This window comes from Lissotriton helveticus, chromosome 7 (assembly GCF_964261635.1).
Source record: "Lissotriton helveticus chromosome 7, aLisHel1.1, whole genome shotgun sequence".
NCBI classification, from domain to species: domain Eukaryota; kingdom Metazoa; phylum Chordata; class Amphibia; order Caudata; family Salamandridae; genus Lissotriton; species Lissotriton helveticus.
Genome location: NC_136068.1, coordinates 546,950,131 through 546,975,117, shown reverse-complemented (window position 1 = coordinate 546,975,117; position 24,987 = coordinate 546,950,131).

The window sequence follows — 24,987 nt, the reverse complement described above, 5'->3', positions numbered from 1 at the left end:
TGAAGGTCGATAATCAGTTTTAGAGCTAAAATTAGCATGTTTAAAGTGATTTTCAGGCTTCCAGGGGCCTGGGAAGTGAATTAAATACCACCCTAAACACAAGATTTGTGGAATGGTTAAAAGTGCATGAAAATGGCCAATTTACTCACTCTGAGGTCTCAAAAAGTGTTTCTTCACCCCGGGAAGTGAATTAAATACCATTTGGAGGCATTTAATGTTCAAGCAAAAACAGGTGATTTTTGACAAAAGAGATAACACCCCCCCATTACGTCATGCTTCAGAAAGGTGAAAAATGGTCCGTTTTCAAATGTTTTATTTTTGAACGTCAGTTGACATTTGTAGGTAGATCATCAGTTTTAGAGCTAAAATTAGCATGTTTAAAGTGATTTTCATGCTTCCAGGGGCCCGGGAAGTGAATTAAATACCATTTGGAGGCATTTAATGTTCAAGCAAAAACAGGTGATTTTTGACAAAAGAGATAACACCCCCCCATTACGTCATGCTTCAGAAAGGTGAAAAATGGTCCGTTTTCAAATGTTTTATTTTTGAATGTCAGTTCACATTTGTAGGTAGATCATCAGGTTTAGAGCTAAAATTAGCATGTTTAAAGTGATTTTCAGGCTTCCAGGGGCCTGGGAAGTGAATTAAATACCATTTGGAGGCATTTAATGTTCAAGCAAAAACAGGTGATTTTTGACAAAAGAGATAACACCCCCCCATTACGTCATGCTACAGAAAGGTGAAAAATGGTCCGTTGTCAAATGTTTTATTTTTGAACGTCATTTCACATTTGTAGGTAGATCATCAGTTTTAGAGCTAAAATTAGCATGTTTAAAGTGATTTTCATGCTTCCAGGGGCCCGGGAAGTGAATTAATTACCATTTGGAGGCATTTAATGATCAAGCAAAAGCAGGTGATTTTGGACAAAAGAGATAACACCCCACCATTACGTCATGCTTCAGAAAGCTGAAAAATGGTCCGTTTTCAAATGTTTTAATTTTGAACGCCAGTTCACATTTGTAGGTAGATCATCAGTTTTAGAGCTAAAATTAGCACGTTCAATGCTTCCAGGGGCCCGGGAAGTGAATTAAATACCATTTGGAGGCATTTAATGTTCAAGCAAAAACAGGTGATTTTTGACAACAGAGATAACACCCCCCCATTACGTCATGCTTCAGAAAGGTGAAAAATGGTCAGTTTTCAAATGTTTTATTTTTGAACGTCAGTTCACATTTGTAGGTAGATCATCAGTTTTAGAGCTAAAATTAGCATGTTTAAAGTGATTTTCATGCTTCCAGGGACCCGGGAAGTGAATTAAATACCATTTGGAGGCATTTAATGTTCAAGCAAAAACAGGTGATTTTTGACAAAAGAGATAACACCCCCCCATTACGTCATGCTCCAGAAAGGTGAAAAATGGTCCGTTTTCAAATGTTTTATTTTTGAACGTCAGTTCACATTTGTAGGTAGATCATCAGTTTTAGAGCTAAAATTAGCAGGTTTAAAGTGATTTTCAGGCATACAGGGGCCCGGGAAGTGAATTAAATACCATTTGGAGGCATTTAATGTTCAAGCAAAAACAGGTGATTTTTGACAAAAGAGATAACACCCCCCATTACGTCATGCTTCAGAAAGGTGAAAAATGGTCAGTTTTCAAATGTTTTATTTTTGAACGTCAGTTCACATTTGTAGGTAGATCATCAGTTTTAGAGGTAAAATTAGCATGTTTAAAGTGATTTTCATGCTTCCAGGGGCCCTAAACACGAGATTTGTGGAATGGTTAAAAGTGCATGAAAATGGCCAATTTACTCACTCTGAGGTCTCAAAAAAGTGTTTCTTCACCCCGGGAAGTGCATTACATACCATTTGGAGGCATTTAATGTTCAAGCAAAAACAGGTGATTTTTGACAAAAAAGATAACACCCCCCCATTACGTCATGCTTCAGAAAGGTGAAAAATGGTCCGTTTTCAAATGTTTTCTTTTTGAACGTCAGTTGACATTTGTAGGTAGATCATCAGTTTTAGAGCTAAAATTAGCATGTTTAAAGTGATTTTCATGCTTCCAGGGGCCCGGGAAGTGAATTAAATACCATTTGGAGGCATTTAATGTTCAAGCAAAAACAGGTGATTTTTGACAAAAGAGATAACACCCCCCATTACGTCATGCTTCGGAAAGGTGAAAAATGGTCCGTTTTCAAATGTTTTATTTTTGAACGTCAGTTCACATTTGTAGGTAGATCATCAGTTTTAGAGCAAAAATTAGCATGTTTAAAGTGATTTTCATGCTTCCAGGGGCCCGGGAAATGAATTAAATACCATTTGGAGGGATTTAATGTTCAAGCAAAAACAGGTGATTTTTGACAAAAGAGATAACACCCCCCCATTACGTCATGCTTCAGAAAGGTGAAAAATGGTCCGTTTTCAAATGTTTTATTTTTGAATGTCAGTTGACATTTGTAGGTAGATCATCAGTTTTACAGCTAAAATTAGCATGTTTAAAGCGATTTTCATGCTTTCAGGGGCCCGGGAAGTGAATAAAATACCATTTGGAGGCATTTAATGTTCAAGCAAAAACAGGTGATTTTTGACAAAAGAGATAACACCCCCATTACGTCATGCTTCAGAAAGGTGAAAAATGGTCCGTTTTCAAATGTTTTATTTTTGAACGTCATTTCACATTTGTAGGTAGATCATCCGTTTTAGAGCTAAAATTAGCATGTTTAAAGCGATTTTCATGCTTTCAGGGGCCCGGGAAGTGAATAAAATACCATTTGGAGGCATTTAATGTTCAAGCAAAAACAGGTGATTTTTGACAAAAGAGATAACACCCCCATTACGTCATGCTTCAGAAAGGTGAAAAATGGTCCGTTTTCAAATGTTTTATTTTTGAATGTCAGTTGACATTTGTAGGTAGATCATCAGTTTTATAGCTAAAATTAGCATGTTTAAAGCGATTTTCATGCTTTCAGGGGCCCGGGAAGTGAATAAAATACCATTTGGAGGCATTTAATGTTCAAGCAAAAACAGGTGATTTTTGACAAAAGAGATAACACCCCCATTACGTCATGCTTCAGAAAGGTGAAAAATGGTCCGTTTTCAAATGTTTTATTTTTGAACGTCATTTCACATTTGTAGGTAGATCATCCGTTTTAGAGCTAAAATTAGCATGTTTAAACACAAGATTTGTGGAATGGTTAAAAGTGCATGAAAATGGCCAATTTACTCACTCTGAGGTCTCAAAAAGTGTTTCTTCACCCCGGGAAGTGAATTAAATACCATTTGGAGGCATTTAATGTTCAAGCAAAAACAGGTGATTTTTGACAAAAGAGATAACACCCCCCCATTACGTCATGCTTCAGAAAGGTGAAAAATGGTCCGTTTTCAAATGTTTTATTTTTGAATGTCAGTTGACATTTGTAGGTAGATTATCAGTTTTAGAGTGAAAATTAGCATGTTTAAAGTGATTTTCATGCTTCCAGGGGCCCGGGAAGTGAATTAAATACCATTTGGAGGCATTTAATGTTCAAGCAAAAGCAGGTGATTTTTGACAAAAGAGATAACACCCCCCCATTACGTCATGCTTCAGAAAGCTGAAAAATGGTCCGTTTTCAAATGTTTTAATTTTGAACGCCAGTTCACATTTGTAGGTAGATCATCAGTTTTAGAGCTAAAATTAGCACGTTCAATGCTTCCAGGGGCCCGGGAAGTGAATTAAATACCATTTGGAGGCATTTAATGTTCAAGCAAAAACAGGTGATATTTGACAACAGAGATAACACCCCCCATTACGTCATGCTTCAGAAAGGTGAAAAATGGTCCGTTTTCAAATGTTTTATTTTTGAACTTCAGTTCACATTTGTAGGTAGATCATCAGTTTTAGAGCTAAAATTAGCATGTTTAAAGTGATTTTCATGCTTCCAGGGTCCCGGGAAGTGAATTAAATACCATTTGGAGGCATTTAATGTTCAAGCAAAAACAGGTGATTTTTGACTAAAGAGATAACACCCCCCCATTACGTCATGCTTCAGAAAGGTGAAAAATGGTCAGTTTTCAAATGTTTTATTTTTGAACGTCAGTTCACATTTGTAGGTAGATCATCAGTTTAAGAGCTAAAATTAGCATGTTTAAAGTGATTTTCATGGTTCCAGGGCCCCGGGAAGTGAATTAAATACCTTTTGGAGGCATTTAATGTTCAAGCAAAAACAGGTGATTTTTGACAAAAGAGATAACACCCCCCCATTACGTCATGCTTCAGAAAGGTGAAAAATGGTCCGTTTTCAAATGGTTTTTTTTTGAACGTCAGTTCACATTTGTAGGTAGATCATCAGTTTTAGAGCTAAAATTAGCATGTTTAAGGTGATTTTCATGCTTCCAGGGGCCCGTGAAGTGAATTAAATACCACCCTAAACACAAGATTTGGTGGCATTTAATGTTCAAGCAAAAACAGGTGATTTTTGGCAAAAGAGATAACCCCCCCCCCCATTACGTCATGCTTCAGAAAGGTGAGAAATGGTCCGTTTTCAAATCTTTTTTTTTTTAACGTCAGTTCACATTTGAAGGTCGATAATCAGTTTTAGAGCTAAAATTAGCATGTTTAAAGTGATTTTCAGGCTTCCAGGGGCCTGGGAAGTGAATTAAATACCACCCTAAACACAAGATTTGTGGAATGGTTAAAAGTGCATGAAAATGGCCAATTTACTCACTCTGAGGTCTCAAAAAGTGTTTCTTCATCCCGGGAAGTGAATTAAATACCATTTGGAGGCATTTAATGTTCAAGCAAAAACAGGTGATTTTTGACAAAAGAGATAACACCCCCCCCATTACGTCATGCTTCAGAAAGGTGAAAAATGGTCCGTTTTCAAATGTTTTATTTTTGAACGTCAGTTGACATTTGTAGGTAGATCATCAGTTTTAGAGCTAAAATTAGCATGTTTAAAGTGATTTTCATGCTTCCAGGGGCCCGGGAAGTGAATTAAATACCATTTGGAGGCATTTAATGTTCAAGCAAAAACAGGTGATTTTTGACAAAAGAGATAACACCCCCCCATTACGTCATGCTTCAGAAAGGTGAAAAATGGTCCGTTTTCAAATGTTTTATTTTTGAATGTCAGTTCACATTTGTAGGTAGATCATCAGGTTTAGAGCTAAAATTAGCATGTTTAAAGTGATTTTCAGGCTTCCAGGGGCCTGGGAAGTGAATTAAATACCATTTGGAGGCATTTAATGTTCAAGCAAAAACAGGTGATTTTTGACAAAAGAGATAACACCCCCCCATTACGTCATGCTACAGAAAGGTGAAAAATGGTCCGTTGTCAAATGTTTTATTTTTGAACGTCAGTTCACATTTGTAGGTAGATTATCAGTTTTAGAGCGAAAATTAGCATGTTTAAAGTGATTTTCATGCTCCCAGGGGCCCGGGAAGTGAATTAAATACCATTTGGAGGCATTTAATGTTCAAGCAAAAGCAGGTGATTTTTGACAAAAGAGATAACACCCCCCCATTACGTCATGCTTCAGAAAGCTGAAAAATGGTCCGTTTTCAAATGTTTTAATTTTGAACGCCAGTTCACATTTGTAGGTAGATCATCAGTTTTAGAGCTAAAATTAGCACGTTCAATGCTTCCAGGGGCCCGGGAAGTGAATTAAATACCATTTGGAGGCATTTAATGTTCAAGCAAAAATAGGTGATATTTGACAACAGAGATAACACCCCCCATTACGTCATGCTTCAGAACGGTGAAAAATGGTCCGTTTTCAAATGTTTTATTTTTGAACTTCAGTTCACATTTGTAGGTAGATCATCAGTTTTAGAGCTAAAATTAGCATGTTTAAAGTGATTTTCATGCTTCCAGGGTCCCGGGAAGTGAATTAAATACCATTTGGAGGCATTTAATGTTCAAGCAAAAACAGGTGATTTTTGACTAAAGAGATAACACCCCCCCATTACGTCATGCTTCAGAAAGGTGAAAAATGGTCAGTTTTCAAATGTTTTATTTTTGAACGTCAGTTCACATTTGTAGGTAGATCATCAGTTTAAGAGCTAAAATTAGCATGTTTAAAGTGATTTTCATGGTTCCAGGGCCCCGGGAAGTGAATTAAATACCTTTTGGAGGCATTTAATGTTCAAGCAAAAACAGGTGATTTTTGACAAAAGAGATAACACCCCCCCATTACGTCATGCTTCAGAAAGGTGAAAAATGGTCCGTTTTCAAATGGGTTTTTTTTTAACGTCAGTTCACATTTGTAGGTAGATCATCAGTTTTAGAGCTAAAATTAGCATGTTTAAGGTGATTTTCATGCTTCCAGGGGCCCGTGAAGTGAATTAAATACCACCCTAAACACAAGATTTGGTGGCATTTAATGTTCAAGCAAAAACAGGTGATTTTTGGCAAAAGAGATAACCCCCCCCCCCCATTACGTCATGCTTCAGAAAGGTGAGAAATGGTCCGTTTTCAAATCTTTTTTTTTTGAACGTCATTTCACATTTGAAGGTCGATAATCAGTTTTAGAGCTAAAATTAGCATGTTTAAAGTGATTTTCAGGCTTCCAGGGGCCTGGGAAGTGAATTAAATACCACCCTAAACACAAGATTTGTGGAATGGTTAAAAGTGCATGAAAATGGCCAATTTACTCACTCTGAGGTCTCAAAAAGTGTTTCTTCACCCCGGGAAGTGAATTAAATACCATTTGGAGGCATTTAATGTTCAAGCAAAAACAGGTGATTTTTGACAAAAGAGATAACACCCCCCCATTACGTCATGCTTCAGAAAGGTGAAAAATGGTCCGTTTTCAAATGTTTTATTTTTGAACGTCAGTTGACATTTGTAGGTAGATCATCAGTTTTAGAGCTAAAATTAGCATGTTTAAAGTGATTTTCATGCTTCCAGGGGCCCGGGAAGTGAATTAAATACCATTTGGAGGCATTTAATGTTCAAGCAAAAACAGGTGATTTTTGACAAAAGAGATAACACCCCCCCATTACGTCATGCTTCAGAAAGGTGAAAAATGGTCCGTTTTCAAATGTTTTATTTTTGAATGTCAGTTCACATTTGTAGGTAGATCATCAGGTTTAGAGCTAAAATTAGCATGTTTAAAGTGATTTTCAGGCTTCCAGGGGCCTGGGAAGTGAATTAAATACCATTTGGAGGCATTTAATGTTCAAGCAAAAACAGGTGATTTTTGACAAAAGAGATAACACCCCCCCATTACGTCATGCTACAGAAAGGTGAAAAATGGTCCGTTGTCAAATGTTTTATTTTTGAACGTCAGTTCACATTTGTAGGTAGATTATCAGTTTTAGAGCGAAAATTAGCATGTTTAAAGTGATTTTCATGCTTCCAGGGGCCCGGGAAGTGAATTAATTACCATTTGGAGGCATTTAATGATCAAGCAAAAGCAGGTGATTTTGGACAAAAGAGATAACACCCCACCATTACGTCATGCTTCAGAAAGCTGAAAAATGGTCCGTTTTCAAATGTTTTAATTTTGAACGCCAGTTCACATTTGTAGGTAGATCATCAGTTTTAGAGCTAAAATTAGCACGTTCAATGCTTCCAGGGGCCCGGGAAGTGAATTAAATACCATTTGGAGGCATTTAATGTTCAAGCAAAAACAGGTGATTTTTGACAACAGAGATAACACCCCCCCATTACGTCATGCTTCAGAAAGGTGAAAAATGGTCAGTTTTCAAATGTTTTATTTTTGAACGTCAGTTCACATTTGTAGGTAGATCATCAGTTTTAGAGCTAAAATTAGCATGTTTAAAGTGATTTTCATGCTTCCAGGGGCCCGGGAAGTGAATTAAATACCATTTGGAGGCATTTAATGTTCAAGCAAAAACAGGTGATTTTTGACAAAAGAGATAACACCCCCCCATTACGTCATGCTCCAGAAAGGTGAAAAATGGTCCGTTTTCAAATGTTTTATTTTTGAACGTCAGTTCACATTTGTAGGTAGATCATCAGTTTTAGAGCTAAAATTAGCAGGTTTAAAGTGATTTTCAGGCATACAGGGGCCCGGGAAGTGAATTAAATACCATTTGGAGGCATTTAATGTTCAAGCAAAAACAGGTGATTTTTGACAAAAGAGATAATACCCCCCCATTACGTCATGCTTCAGAAAGGTGAAAAATGGTCCGTTTTCAAATGTTTTATTTTTAAATGCCAGTTCACATTTGTAGGTAGATCATCAGTTTTAGAGCTAAAATTAGCATGTTTAAAGTGATTTTCATGCTTCCAGGGGCCCGGGAAGTAAATTAAATACCATTTGGAGGCATTTAATGTTCAAGCAAAAACAGGTGATTTTTGACAAAAGAGATAACACCCCCCATTACGTCATGCTTCGGAAAGGTGAAAAATGGTCCGTTTTCAAATGTTTTATTTTTGAACGTCAGTTCACATTTGTAGGTAGATCATCAGTTTTAGAGCTAAAATTAGCATGTTTAAAGTGATTTTCATGCTTCCAGGGGCCTTAAACATGAGATTTGTGGAATGGTTAAAAGTGCATGAAAATGGCCAATTTACTCACTCTGAGGTCTCAAAAAAGTGTTTCTTCACCCCGGGAAGTGAATTACATACCATTTGGAGGCATTTAATGTTCAAGCAAAAACAGGTGATTTTTGACAAAAAAGATAACACCCCCCCATTACGTCATGCTACAGAAAGGTGAAAAATGGTCCGTTTTCAAATGTTTTATTTTTGAACGTCAGTTGACATTTGTAGGTAGATCATCAGTTTTAGAGCTAAAATTAGCATGTTTAAAGTGATTTTCATACTTCCAGGGGCCCGGGAAGTGAATTAAATACCATTTGGAGGCATTTAACGTTCAAGCAAAAACAGGTGATTTTTGACAAAAGAGATAACACCCCCCATTACGTCATGCTTCGGAAAGGTGAAAAATGGTCCGTTTTCAAATGTTTTATTTTTGAACGTCAGTTCACATTTGTAGGTAGATCATCAGTTTTAGAGCTAAAATTAGCATGTTTAAAGTGATTTTCATGCTTCCAGGGGCCCGGGAAATGAATTAAATACCATTTGGAGGGATTTAATGTTCAAGCAAAAACAGGTGATTTTTGACAAAAGAGATAACACCCCCCCATTACGTCATGCTTCAGAAAGGTGAAAAATGGTCAGTTTTCAAATGTTTTATTTTTGAATGTCAGTTGACATTTGTAGGTAGATCATCAGTTTTAGTGCTAAAATTAGCATGTTTAAAGCGATTTTCATGCTTTCAGGGGCCCGGGAAGTGAATTAAATACCATTTGGAGGCATTTAATGTTCAAGCAAAAACAGGTGATTTTTGACAAAAGAGATAACACCCCCATTACGTCATGCTTCAGAAAGGTGAAAAATGGTCCGTTTTCAAATGTTTTATTTTTGAACGTCATTTCACATTTGTAGGTAGATCATCAGTTTTAGAGCTAAAATTTGCATGTTTAAAGTGATTTTCATGCTTCCAGGGGCCCTAAACACAAGATTTGTGGAATGGTTAAAAGTGCATGAAAATGGCCAATTTACTCACTCTGAGGTCTCAAAAAGTGTTTCTTCACCCCGGGAAGTGAATTAAATACCATTTGGAGGCATTTAATGTTCAAGCAAAAACAGGTGATTTTTGACAAAAGAGATAACACCCCCCCATTACGTCATGCTTCAGAAAGGTGAAAAATGGTCCATTTTCAAATGTTTTTTTTTTGAACGTCAGTTGACATTTGTAGGTAGATCATCAGTTTTAGATCTAAAATTAGCATGTTTAAAGTGATTTTCATGCTACCAGGGGCCCGGGAAGTGAATTAAATACCATTTGGAGGCATTTAATGTTCAAGCAAAAACAGGTGATTTTTGACAAAAGAGATAACACCCCCCCCATTACGTCATGCTTCAGAAAGGTGAAAAATTGTCCGTTTTCAAATGTTTTATTTTTGAACGTCAGTTGACATTTGTAGGTAGATCATCAGTTTTAGAGCTAAAATTAGCATGTTTAAAGTGATTTTCATGCTTCCAGGGGCCCGGGAAATGAATTAAATACCATTTGGAGGGATTTAATGTTCAAGCAAAAACAGGTGATTTTTGACAAAAGAGATAACACCCCCCCATTACGTCATGCTTCAGAAAGGTGAAAAATGGTCAGTTTTCAAATGTTTTATTTTTGAATGTCAGTTGACATTTGTAGGTAGATCATCAGTTTTAGTGCTAAAATTAGCATGTTTAAAGCGATTTTCATGCTTTCAGGGGCCCGGGAAGTGAATTAAATACCATTTGGAGGCATTTAATGTTCAAGCAAAAACAGGTGATTTTTGACAAAAGAGATAACACCCCCCCATTACGTCATGCTTCAGAAAGGTGAAAAATGGTCCGTTTTCAAATGTTTTATTTTTGAACGTCATTTCACATTTGTAGGTAGATCATCAGTTTTAGAGCTAAAATTTGCATGTTTAAAGTGATTTTCATGCTTCCAGGGGCCCTAAACACAAGATTTGTGGAATGGTTAAAAGTGCATGAAAATGGCCAATTTACTCACTCTGAGGTCTCAAAAAGTGTTTCTTCACCCCGGGAAGTGAATTAAAAACCATTTGGAGGCATTTAATGTTCAAGCAAAAACAGGTGATTTTTGACAAAAGAGATAACACCCCCCCATTACGTCTTGCTTCAGAAAGGTGAAAAAAAGTCAGTTTTCAAATGTTTTATTTTTGAATGTCAGTTGACATTTGTAGGTAGATCATCAGTTTTAGAGTTAAAATTAGCATGTTTAAAGTGATTTTCATGCTTCCAGGGGCCCGGGAAGTGAATTAAATACCATTTGGAGGCATTTAATGTTCAAGCAAAAACAGGTGATTTTTGACAAAAGAGATAACACCCCCCATTACGTCATGCTTCAGAAAGGTGAAAAATGGTCCGTTTTCAAATGTTTTATTTTTGAACGCTAGTTCACATTTGTAGGTAGATCATCAGTTTTAGAGCTAAAATTAGCATGTTTAAAGTCATTTTCATGCTTCCAGGGGCCCGGGAAATGAATTAAATACCATTTGGAGGCATTTAATGTTCAAGCAAAAACAGGTGATTTTTGACAAAAGAGATAACACCCCCCCATTACGTCATGCTTCAGAAAGGTGAAAAATGGTCCGTTTTCAAATGTTTTATTTTTGAACGTCAGTTCACATTTGTAGGTAGATCATCAGGTTTAGAGCTAAAATTAGCATGTTTAAAGCGATTTTCATGCTTTCAGGGGCCCGGGAAGTGAATTAAATACCATTTGGAGGCATTTAATGTTCAAGCAAAAACAGGTGATTTTTGACAAAAGAGATAACACCCCCATTACGTCATGCTTCAGAAAGGTGAAAAATGGTCCGTTTTCAAATGTTTTATTTTTGAACGTCATTTCACATTTGTAGGTAGATCATCAGTTTTAGAGCTAAAATTAGCATGTTTAAAGTGATTTTCATGCTTCCAGGGGCCCTAAACACAAGATTTGTGGAATGGTTAAAAGTGCATGAAAATGGCCAATTTACTCACTCTGAGGTCTCAAAAAGTGTTTCTTCACCCCGGGAAGTGAATTAAATACCATTTGGAGGCATTTAATGTTCAAGCAAAAACAGGTGATTTTTGACAAAAGAGATAACACCCCCCCATTACGTCATGCTTCAGAAAGGTGAAAAATGGTCCGTTTTCCAATGTTTTATTTTTGAACGTCAGTTGACATTTGTAGGTAGATCATCAGTTTTAGAGCTAAAATTAGCATGTTTAAAGTGATTTTCATGCTTCCAGGGGCCCGGGAAGTGAATTAAATACCATTTGGAGGCATTTAATGTTCAAGCAAAAACAGGTGATTTTTGACAAAAGAGATAACACCCCCCATTACGTCATGCTTCAGAAAGGTGAAAAATTGTCCGTTTTCAAATGTTTTATTTTTGAACGCCAGTTCACATTTGTAGGTAGATCATCAGTTTTAGAGCTAAAATTAGCATGTTTAAAGTGATTTTCATGCTTCCAGGGGCCCGGGAAGTGAATTAAATACCATTTGGAGGCATTTAATGTTCAAGCAAAAACAGGTGATTTTTGACAAAAGAGATAACACCCCCCCATTACGTCATGCTTCAGAAAGGTGAAAAATGGTCCGTTTTCAAATGTTTTATTTTTGAACGTCAGTTCACATTTGTAGGTAGATCATCAGTTTTAGAGCTAAAATTAGCATGTTTAAAGTGATTTTCATGCTTCCAGGGGCCCGGGAAGTGAATTAAATACCACCCTAAACACAAGATTTGGTGGCATTTAATGTTCAAGCAAAAACAGGTGATTTTTGACAAAAGAGATAACACCCCCCCCCCCCCCCCATTACGTCATGCTTCAGAAAGGTGAAAAATGGTCCATTTTCAAATCTTTTTTTTTTGAACGTCAGTTCACATTTGTAGGTCGATCATCAGTTTTAGAGCTAAAATTAGCATGTTTAAAGTGATTTTCAGGCTTCCAGGGGCCTGGGAAGTGAATTAAATACCACCCTAAACACAAGATTTGTGGAATGGTTAAAAGTGCATGAAAATGGCCAATTTACTCACTCTGAGGTCTAAAAAGTGTTTCTTCACCCCGGGAAGTGAATGAAATACCATTTGGAGGCATTTTATGTTCAAGCACAAACAGGTGATTTTTGACAAAAGAGATAACACCCCCCCATTACGTCATGCTTCAGAAAGGTGAAAAATGTTCCATTTTCAAATGTTTTATTTTTGAACGCCAGTTCACATTTGTAGGTAGATCATCAGTTTTAGAGCTAAAATTAGCATGTTTAAAGTGATTTTCATGCTTCCAGGGGCCCGGGAAGTGAATTAAATACCATTTGGAGGCATTTAATGTTCAAGCAAAAACAGGTGATTTTTTACAAAAGAGATAACACCCCCCATTACGTCATGCTTCGGAAAGGTGAAAAATGGTCCGTTTTCAAATGTTTTATTTTTGAACGCCAGTTGACATTTTTATCAAATGTAGATCATCAGTTTTAGAGCTAAAATTAGCATGTTTAAAGTGATTTTCATGCTTCCAGGGGCCCTAAACACAAGATTTGTGGAATGGTTAAAAGTGCATGAAAATGGCCAATTTACTCACTCTGAGGTCTCAAAAAGTGTTTCTTCAACCCGGGAAGTGAATTAAATACCATTTGGAGATATTTAATGTTCAAACAAAAACAGGTGATTTTTGACAAAAGACATAACACCCCCCCATTACGTCATGCTTCAGAAAGGTGAAAAATGGTCCGTTTTCAAATGATTTATTTTTGAACGCCAGTTCACATTTGTAGGTAGATCATCAGTTTTAGAGCTAAAATTAGCATGTTTAAAGCGATTTTCATGCTTTCAGGGGCCCGGGAAGTGAATTAAATACCATTTGGAGGCATTTAATGTTCAAGCAAAAACAGGTGATTTTTGACAAAAGAGATAACACCCCCATTACGTCATGCTTCAGAAAGGTGAAAAATGGTCCGTTTTCAAATGTTTTATTTTTGAACGTCATTTCACATTTGTAGGTAGATCATCAGTTTTAGAGCTAAAATTAGCATGTTTAAAGTGATTTTCATGCTTCCAGGGGCCCTAAACACAAGATTTGTGGAATGGTTAAAAGTGCATGAAAATGGCCAATTTACTCACTCTGAGGTCTCAAAAAGTGTTTCTTCACCCCGGGAAGTGAATTAAATACCATTTGGAGGCATTTAATGTTCAAGCAAAAACAGGTGATTTTTGACAAAAGAGATAACACCCCCCCATTACGTCATGCTTCAGAAAGGTGAAAAATGGTCCGTTTTCAAATGTTTTATTTTTGAACGTCAGTTGACATTTGTAGGTAGATCATCAGTTTTAGAGCTAAAATTAGCATGTTTAAAGTGATTTTCATGCTTCCAGGGGCCCGGGAAGTGAATTAAATACCATTTGGAGGCATTTAATGTTCAAGCAAAAACAGGTGATTTTTGACAAAAGAGATAACACCCCCCCCCCCATTACGTCATGCTTCAGAAAGGTGAAAAATGGTCCGTTTTCCAATGTTTTATTTTTGAACGTCAGTTCACATTTGTAGGTAGATCATCAGTTTTAGAGCAAAAATTAGCATGTTTAAAGTGATTTTCATGCTTCCAGGGGCCCTAAACACAAGATTTGTGGAATGGTTAAAAGTGCATGAAAATTGCCAATTTACTCACTCTGAGGTCTCAAAAAGTGTTTCGTCACCCCGGGAAGTGAATTAAAAACCATTTGGAGGCATTTAATGTTCAAGCAAAAACAGGTGATTTTTGACAAAAGAGATAACACCCCCCCATTACGTCTTGCTTCAGAAAGGTGAAAAAAAGTCAGTTTTCAAATGTTTTATTTTTGAATGTCAGTTGACATTTGTAGGTAGATCATCAGTTTTAGAGTTAAAATTAGCATGTTTAAAGTGATTTTCATGCTTCCAGGGGCCCGGGAAGTGAATTAAATACCATTTGGAGGCATTTAATGTTCAAGCAAAAACAGGTGATTTTTGACAAAAGAGATAACACCCCCCATTACGTCATGCTTCAGAAAGGTGAAAAATGGTCCGTTTTCAAATGTTTTATTTTTGAACGCCAGTTCACATTTGTAGGTAGATCATCAGTTTTAGAGCTAAAATTAGCATGTTTAAAGTGATTTTCATGCTTCCAGGGGCCCGGGAAGTGAATTAAATACCATTTGGAGGCATTTAATGTTCAAGCAAAAACAGGTGATTTTTGACAAAAGAGATAACACCCCCCCCATTACGTCATGCTTCAGAAAGGTAAAAAATGGTCCGTTTTCAAATGTTTTATTTTTGAGCGCCAGTTCACATTTGTAGGTAGATCATCAGTTTTAGAGCTAAAATTAGCATGTTTAAAGTGATTTTCATGCTTCCAGGGGCCCGGGAAGTGAATTAAATACCATTTGGAGGCATTTAATGTTCAAGCGAAAACAGGTGATTTTTGACAAAAGAGATAACACCCCCCCATTACGTCATGCTTCAGAAAGGAGAAAAATGGTCCGTTTTCAAATGTTTTATTTTTGAACGTCAGTTCACATTTGTAGATAGATCATCAGTTTTAGAGTTAAAATTAGCATGTTCAAAGTGATTTTCATGCTTCCAGGGGCCCGGGAAGTGAATTAAATACCATTTGGAGGCATTTAATGTTCAAGCAAAAACAGGTGATTTTTGACAAAAGAGATAACACCCCCCCATTACGTCATGCTTCTGAAAAAAGAAAAATGGTCCGTTTTCAAATGTTTTATTTTTGAACGTCAGTTCACATTTGTAGGTAGATCATCAGTTTTAGAGTTAAAATTAGCATGTTTAAAGTGATTTTCATGCTTGCAGGGGCCCGGGAAGTGAATTAAATACCATTTGGAGGCATTTAATGTTCAAGCAAAAACAGGTGATTTTTGACAAAAGAGATAACACCCCCCCCCATTACGTCATGCTTCAGAAAGGTGAAAAATGGTCCGTTTTCAAATGTTTTATTTTTGAACGCCAGTTCACATTTGTAGGTAGATCATCAGTTTTAGAGCTAAAATTAGCATGTTTAAAGTGATTTTCATGCTTCCAGGGGCCCGGGAAGTGAATTAAATACCATTTGGAGGCATTTAATGTTCGAGCAAAAACAGGTGATTTTTGACAAAAGAGATAACACCCCCCCATTACGTCATGCTTCAGAAAGGAGAAAAATGGTCCGTTTTCAAATGTTTTATTTTTGAACGTCAGTTCACATTTGTAGGTAGATCATCAGTTTTAGAGCTAAAATTAGCATGTTTAAAGTGATTTTCATGCTTCCAGGGGCCCGGGAAGTGAATTAAATACCATTTGGAGGCATTTAATGTTCAAGCAAAAACAGGTGATTTTTGACAAAAGAGATAACACCCCCCCCATTACGGCATGCTTCCGAAAGGTGAAAAATGGTCCGTTTTCAAATGTTTTATTTTTGAACGTCAGTTCACATTTGTAGGTAGATCATCAGGAGCGCTGTGTTTTTAAAATCTCCGTTTTTAGATTGGCTGTATTTCAGCTCTTATTTTCCCTGCTTTCTGCAGCATCTGGGTAAGATTCCCCACCTCCCTCTTACCGCACATAAAAGCCAACAACGCACCGCCGTTTTGGCGGGTCCGGGTTCCGAGGGTGGTCCAGTTTCTCAGCTTTAGGCGCCATCTTGGATTGGGGCTTTGGCGTTTTTGGCGGGCACCATCTTGGAGCGTATCGACGCTCGCTCGGCTCCAAGGAACGCCTATTTAAAGTCGTCCTCTCCGTGCAGCGGGACGCCGTAGCTTAGCCGGAGTCGTGCCTGAGTCCTGCCCGTCTGCGCCCATCCGCGCTAAGGACGCGCAGGGCTCAGGGCAGACCCTGCTGGTTTGGAGAGGGGGCTGGCTTTCCCTGCCATGTTGGTGTACTCCAGTGATTCTCTGCGGGATATAGGATGCCTGACTGTAAGTTGTAGTCTTCCTCCTATACATCCTTTAGCTGGCCCCTACCATTGCGCTTGCTGCAGGTGGACTTTGGATCCTCCTACCCCAATCTTACATGCAAACCCTGCGGCTGCTCTTTGTAGCAATCACCCGGAGCATGCCCTTCGCATCTTCAGTCTTAATGCCAGGTCTCTGGTGTTGCATCATCAGGCCATGTTTGACCTGTTACAGGAAGACGCCCCGGACATCGTGGCCATCACAGAGACGTGGCTGAAGGATGATGATGCGGCTATTATCAACCTGGCATTCCCCTCTGACTTTTCTGTCTTTACCCTTAATCGATCTACTAGGGGAGGGGTTATTGCTCTTGCTATCCGATCCAGCTTTACTTGCAGCTGGTCGGGTTTGACCATTGCGGGGAGTGAAAGTGCGGTGTTTAAGATTCTATTCACCCCACATTTTTCACTCTCGGGGATGGTGGTTTATCGTCCCCCTGGGAGCGAAGTGGCGTTTAGAGCTGCCTTCCCCGATGTGGTCAGCTCCTTGGTGGTAGGTCGCTCCAACTTTTCTATCCTGGGTGACCTTAACTTACACTTCGATAAACCTAACATCCCTACGGGTAGCGGTATTCTTGCGGACTTGGAGGCCCTTCAGCTTGTGCAATTGGTTCGACAGCCTACTCATACTGGTGGCCACATTCTAGATCCTTTTTTCACCAACTTGGTAGATGCTTCTGTTACCGCCGTTTCACCCCTTGGCTGGACAGACCACTCTTTGGTTGCCATCTGTACCCCCTTGCCGGGAAGGATTACTATTCCCCCTGCAAAGTTGATCGCGAGGCGGCATTGGAGTAAATTACGGCTGGAGGACTTACATCGTGTCCTCGCCGCGGAGCCATTAGAACCATTTGTAACTGTTGACACAGGATACGATGGGTTCTGCGCTTGGATCTCCAAGGCGCTTGACGCCCTTATTCCAATCACCGCTTGCAAGATCAGCTCGAGGGACTCAAGTCCGTGGTACGATGGTGCCTTACGTACACTCAAGGGTAGTTGTAGGCAAGCAGAGAGGGCTTGGCGGAAGGCGTACGATATTGGGAAAAAAGCTATTTATCTCGCTTCCGTCAAAATTTACCTTCGAGCTGTTTGCCAAGCTCGGGCAGCTTATTATACTGCTGAAGTTTGCAACAGCTCTAACCCCTCTAAAACCATCTTCAAACTGATGAAGGATCTTTTAGCAAAACGAGCCTGTGCCCCGACGACTGGCTCCACCACTCACTGTGAGGCCCTTGCTCTGTTTTTTCGGGAAAAGGTCCAAAACATCTATAAGACGTTCCCCTTTATAGGGCCTCCAGTTGAGCCTCCGATTAACATCTATGGAGATACCTTTTTGCACGTGCTGCCCCGTTGACATCTGAAGGGTTTGACCTCCTGGCGCAGCAGGTTAAATCTGGGTCCCCCGCTGATCCGCTCAGCTCGACTCTCTTTAGAGATCAGTCGTTCGTGGGTCGGGCCGTGGTACACTCCTTGATTAACATCTCGTTGGAGTCCGGCACGGTACCCGCTAGCTGGAAGCGGGCGGTGGTTTCTCCCATCTTAAAGAAACCTTCTCTGGACCCAGATAAACCTGAAAACTATCGGCCTATCTCCCTGCTTCCGTGGCCGACCAAAGTGTTGGAGGCCCATGTCAACAAAGTTCTTTCGGCCCACCTCATCCATGCTAACATCTTGGATCCCACCCAGAACGGGTTCCGTGCTGGTCACAGCACGGAGACCGCCCTTCTCTCCATGGCTGAACATCTTCGCAAGGTGATGGACGCGGGGCAGACAGCGGTGCTCGTTTTATTAGATCTGAGCGCCGCGTTTGATACTGTCTCTCATCCCATCCTGTTGCATCGCCTGGAGGAGATTTGGCTGGGCGGCCCTGCCCTCCAGTGGTTCCGGTCCTTCCTTGACGATCGTTTCTTTAGCGTTGCCGTGCCACCATTCCAGTCCCAATTCCATCCTTTGAAACAGGGGGTGCCGCAAGGCTCCTCGCTGAGTCCCACGTTGTTCAAACTATACGTGAGACCGCTGGCTGAGGTCGTCAAGCAATGGGACATGACCATGGTCTCATATGCCGACGACGGTATACAACCTTTACCACGCATTTTTTACCACGTACTACCATTACAACGAGGCTTTTACCACGCATACCATTACAACGCATTGCGCTGGGGGGCGCTCTAGGATAGGGAATAGGTTAATTTACTATCCAATAACCTTCCCTAGTGTCCACGGGGATTGGAGTTGGAATAGTAAATTAAACTATTCACTATCCAGCACCCCAAAGCGCTATGCGTTGTAATGGTATGCGTGGTAAAAACCGCGTTGTAATGGTATGCGTGGTAAAAGTATGCGTTGTAACGTCATACATCCGCCGACGACACTCAGCTAGCGGTTACGATCAGCGGGGATCCGGACCGGGATGCCCCCAGGTTTCAGAGTGGACTCAGGGCGGTGGCAAGCTGGATGAAGAACAACTGTCTCCAGCTCAACGCTAAGAAAACGGAGAACATGATCGTCGGTAGGAGGGCGGAACTATGGGGGGACAGGTGGTGGCCTGCTGAGCTGGGGCCGGCCCCCCTTCCGGTCACTGAATTAAAGAACTTGGGAGTATGGATGGACCCTGCTCTCAGTTTTGTGGGCCATTCGAAGAAAACTGCGGCCTGTTGCTTTGGCGTCCTACGGTCGCTGCGTCCCATCCTGAAGTTCTTTGACCATCGTACCAGGCAGCTGATAGTCCAGGCTACTGTGTTATCTCGCCTGGACTATGCAAGCTCTCTTCTGGTAGGGTCCAATCTGGCTGAGGTTACCCGCCTCCAACGCGTTCAGAACGCCGCGGCGAGAGCCATTGTTGGCTTACCCCGAACAAGTTCCGTCTCCGGCACATTGAGATCACTGCATTGGCTGCCTATCAGGGCAAGAATCCAGTTTAAAATGCTGTGTCTGGCATTCAAGATTTTGAGGGGAGGGGGTCCTCAAATTCTTGCGGACCTTCTATCCTGGTATGTGCCTACCCGGTCCTTGAGATCTTTGGGCCAAGCACTTACTGTGATCCCTCGATACAGGTTGTGTCGGGTTGGTGGCCGATCCTTCCGGGTCAGAGCAGCCGAACTTTGGAACTCTCTTCCTGTTGAGTTGCGGTTACTAGACGATCTTTTAGCTTTTCGTAAAGCTTTAAAAACCTTTCTGTTTTAAAAATCCAGCTCCTTGTTCTCTTTATCTGTTGTGTTTCCCTGTAGGTGTTGCATATTACCTGCCATGCGCCAGGACGCCCCTTAGCTGGGGCAGCTGTGCGCAATACAAATGTATGTAACATAACATAACATAACATCAGTTTTAGAGCTAAAATTAGCATGTTTAAAGTGATTTTCAGGCTTCCAGGGGCCTGGGAAGTGAATTAAATATCATTTGGAGGCATTTAATGTTCAAGCAAAAACAGGTGATTTTTGACAAAAGAGATAACACCCCCCATTACGTCATGCTTCAGAAAGGTGAAAAATGGTCCTTTTTCAAATGTTTTATTTTTGAACGTCAGTTCACATTTATAGGTAGATCATCAGTTTTAGAGCTAAAATTAGCATGTTTAAAGTGATTTTCATGCTTCCACGGGCCCTAAACACAAGATTTGTGGAATGGTTAAAAGTGCATGAAAATGGCCAATTTACTCACTCTGAGGTCTCAAAAAGTGTTTCTTCACCCCGGGAAGTGAATGAAATACCATTTGGAGGCATTTTATGTTCAAGCAAAAACAGGTGATTTTTGACAAAAGAGATAACACTCCCCATTACGTCATGCTTCAGAAAGGTGAAAAATGGTCCGTTTTCAAATGTTTTATTTTTGAACGCCAGTTCACATTTGTAGGTAGATCATCAGTTTTAGAGCTAAAATTAGCATGTTTAAAGTGATTTTCATGCTTCCAGGGGCCCGGGAAGTGAATTAAATACCATTTGGAGGCATTTAATGTTCAAGCAAAAACAGGTGATTTTTGACAAAAGAGATGACACCCCCCATTACGTCATGCTTCAGAAAGGTGAAAAATGGTCCGTTTTCAAATGTTTTATTTTTGAACGTCAGTTCACATTTGTAGGTAGATCATCAGTTTTAGAGCTAAAATTAGCATGTTTAAAGTGATGTTCAGGCATCCAGGGCCCGGGAAGTGAATTAAATACCATTTGGAGGCATTTAATGTTCAAGCAAAAACAGGTGATTTTTTACAAAAGAGATAACACCCTCCCATTACGTCATGCTTCAGAAAGGTGAAAAATGGTCCGTTTTCAAATGTTTTATTTTTGAACGTCAGTTCACATTTGTAGGTAGATCATCAGTTTTGGAGCTAAAATTAGCATGTTTAAAGTGATTTTCATGCTTCCAGGGGCCCTAAACACAAGATTTGTGGAATGGTTAAAAGTGCATGAAAATGGCCAATTTACTCACTCTGAGGTCTCAAAAAGTGTTTCTTCACCCCGGGAAGTGAATGAAATACCATTTGGAGGCATTTTATGTTCAAGCAAAAACAGGTGATTTTTGACAAAAGAGATAACACTCCCCATTACGTCATGCTTCAGAAAGGTGAAAAATGGTCCGTTTTCAAATGTTTTATTTTTGAACGCCAGTTCACATTTGTAGGTAGATCATCAGTTTTAGAGCTAAAATTAGCATGTTTAAAGTGATTTTCATGCTTCCAGGGGCCCGGGAAGTGAATTAAATACCATTTGGAGGCATTTAATGTTCAAGCAAAAACAGGTGATTTTTGACAAAAGAGATAACACCCCCCTATTACGTCTTGCTTCAGAAAGGTGAAAAATGGTCCGTTTTCAAATGTTTTATTTTTGAATGTCAGTGGACATTTGTAGGTAGATCATCAGTTTTAGAGTTAAAATAAGCATGTTTAAAGTGATTTTCATGCTTCCAGGGGCCCGGGAAGTGAATTAAATACCATTTGCAGGCATTTAATGTTCAAGCAAAAACAGGTGATTTTTGACAAAAGAGATAACACCCCCCCATTACGTCATGCTTTAGAAAGGTGAAAAATGGTCCGTTTTCAAATGTTTTATTTTTGAACGCCAGTTCACATTTGTAGGTAGATCTTCAGTTTTAGAGCTAAAATTAGCATGTTTAAAGTGATTTTCATGCTTCCAGGGGCCCGGGAAGTGAATTAAATACCATTTGGAGGCATTTAATGTTCAAGCAAAAACAGGTGATTTTTGACAAAAGAGATAACACCCCCCCATTACGTCATGCTTCATAAAGGAGAAAAATGGTCCGTTTTCAAATGTTTTATTTTTGAACGTCAGTTCACATTTGTAGGTAGATCATCAGTTTTAGAGCTAAAATTAGCATGTTCAAAGTGATTTTCATGCTTCCAGGGGCCCGGGAAGTGAATTAAATACCATTTGGAGGCATTTAATGTTCAAGCAAAAACAGGTGATTTTTGACAAAAGAGATAACACCCCCCCATTACGTCATGCTTCAGAAAGGAGAAAAATGGTCCGTTTTCAAATGTTTTATTTTTGAACGTCAGTTCACATTTGTAGGTAGATCATCAGTTTTAGAGTTAAAATTAGCATGTTTAAAGTGATTTTCATGCTTTCAGGGGCCCGGGAAGTGAATTAAATACCATTTGGAGGCATTTAAGGTTCAAGCAAAAACAGGTGATTTTTGACAAACGAGATAACCCCCCCCCATTACGTCATGCTTCAGAAAGGAGAAAAATGGTCCGTTTTCAAATGTTTTATTTTTGAACGTCAGTTCACATTTGTAGGTAGATCATCAGTTTGAGATCTAAAATTAGAATGTTTAAAGTGATTTTCATGCTTCCAGGGGCCCGGGAACTGAAATAAATACCATTTGGAGGCATTTAATGTTCAAGCCAAAACAGGTGATTTTTGACAAAAGAGATAACACCCCCCCATTACGTCATGCTTCAGAAAGGTGAAAAATGGTCCATTTTCAAATGTTTTATTTTTGAACGCCAGTTCACATTTGTAGGTAGATCATCAGTTTTAGAGCTAAAATTAGCATGTTTAAAATGATTTTCATGCTTCCAGGGGCCCGGGAAGTGAATTAAATACCATTTGGAGGCATTTAATGTTCAAGCAAAAACAGGTGATTTTTGACAAAAGAGATAACACCCCCCATTACGTCATGCTTCAGAAAGGTGAAAAATGGTCAGTTTTCAAATGTTTTATTTTTGAACGTCAGTTCACATTTGTAGGTAGATCATCAGTTTTAGAGCTAAAATTAGCATGTTTAAAGTGATTTTCATGCTTCCAGGGCCCCGGGAAGTGAATTAAATACCTTTTGGAGGCATTTAATGTTCAAGCAAAAACAGGTGATTTTTGACAAAAGAGATAACACCCCCCCATTACGTCATGCTTCAGAAAGGTGGAAAATGGTCCGTTTTCAAGTGTTTTATTTTTGAACGCCAGTTCACATTTGTAGGTAGATCATCAGTTTGAGATCTAAAATTAGCATGTTTAAAGTGATTTTCATGCTTCCAGGGGCCCAGGAAGTGAATTAAATACCATTTGGAGGCATTTAATGTTCAAGCCAAAACAGGTGATTTTTGACAAGAGAGATAACACCCCCCCATTACGTCATGCTTCAGAAAGGTGAAAAATGGTCCGTTTTCAAATGTTTTATTTTTGAACGTAAGTTCACATTTGTAGGTAGATCATCAGTTTTGGAGCTAAAATTAGCATGTTTAAAGTGATTTTCATGCTTCCAGGGGCCCTAAACACAAGATTTGTGGAATGGTTAAAAGTGCATGAAAATGGCCAATTTACTCACTCTGAGGTCTCAAAAAGTGTTTCTTCACCCCGGGAAGTTAATTAAATACCATTTGGAGGCATTTAATGTTCAAGCAAAAACAGGTGAATTTTGACAAAAGAGATAACACCCCCCCCATTACGTCTTGCTTCAGAAAGGTGAAAAATGGTCAGTTTTCAAATGTTTTATTTTTGAATGTCAGTTGACATTTGTAGGTAGATCATCAGTTTTAGAGTTAAAATTAGCATGTTTAAAGTGATTTTCATGCTTCCAGGGGCCCGGGAAGTGAATTAAATACCATTTGGAGGCATTTAATGTTCAAGCAAAAACAGGTGATTTTTGACCAAAGACATAACACCCCCCCCATTACGTCATGCTTCAGAAAGGTGAAAAATGGTCCGTTTTCAAATGTTTTATTTTTGAACGCCAGTTCACATTTGTAGGTAGATCATCAGTTTTAGAGCTAAAATTAGCATGTTTAAAGTGATTTTCATGCATCCAGGGGCCCGGGAAGTGAATTAAATACCATTTGGAGGCATTTAATGTTCAAGCAAAAACAGGTGATTTTTGACAAAAGAGATAACACCCCCCATTACGTCATGCTTCAGAAAGGAGAAAAATGGTCCGTTTTCAAATGTTTTATTTTTGAACGTCAGTTCACATTTGTAGGTAGATCATCAGTTTTAGAGCTAAAATTAGCATGTTCAAAGTGATTTTCATGCTTCCAGGGGCCCGGGAAGTGAATTAAATACCATTTGGAGGCATTTAATGTTCAAGCAAAAACAGGTGATTTTTGACAAAAGAGATAACACCCCCCCATTACGTCATGCTTCAGAAAGGAGAAAAATGGTCCGTTTTCAAATGTTTTATTTTTGAACGTCAGTTCACATTTGTAGGTAGATCATCAGTTTTAGAGTTAAAATTAGCATGTTTAAAGTGATTTTCATGCTTCCAGGGGCCCGGGAAGTGAATTAAATACCAATTGGAGGCATTTAATGTTCAAGCAAAAACAGGTGATTTTTGACAAAAGAGATAACACCCCCCCATTACGTAATGCTTCAGAAAGGTGAAAAATTGTCCGTTTTCAAATGTTTTATTTTTGAACGCCAGTTCACATTTGTAGGTAGATCATCAGTTTTAGAGCTAAAATTAGCATGTTTAAAGTGATTTTCATGCTTCCAGGGGCCCGGGAAGTGAATTAAATACCATTTGGAGGCATTTAATGTTCAAGCAAAAACAGGTGATTATTGACAAAAGAGATAACACCCCCCCATTACGTCATGCTTCAGAAAGGAGAAAAATGGTCCGTTTTCAAATGTTTTATTTTTGAACGTCAGTTCACATTTGTAGGTAGATCATCAGTTTTAGAGCTAAAATTAGCATGTTTAAAGTGATTTTCAGGCTTCCAGGGGCCTGGGAAGTGAATTAAATATCATTTGGAGGCATTTAATGTTCAAGCAAAAACAGGTGATTTTTGACAAAAGAGATAACACCCCCCATTACGTCATGCTTCAGAAAGGTGAAAAATGGTCCGTTTTCAAATGTTTTATTTTTGAACGTCAGTTCACATTTGTAGGTAGATCATCAGTTTTAGAGCTAAAATTAGCATTTTTAAAGTGATTTTCATGCTTCCAGGGGCCCGGGAAGTGAATTAAATACCATTTGGAGCCATTTAATGTTCAAGCAAAAACAGGTGATTTTTGACAAAAGAGATAACACCCGCCCCATTACGTCATGCTTCAGAAAGGTGAAAAATGGTCC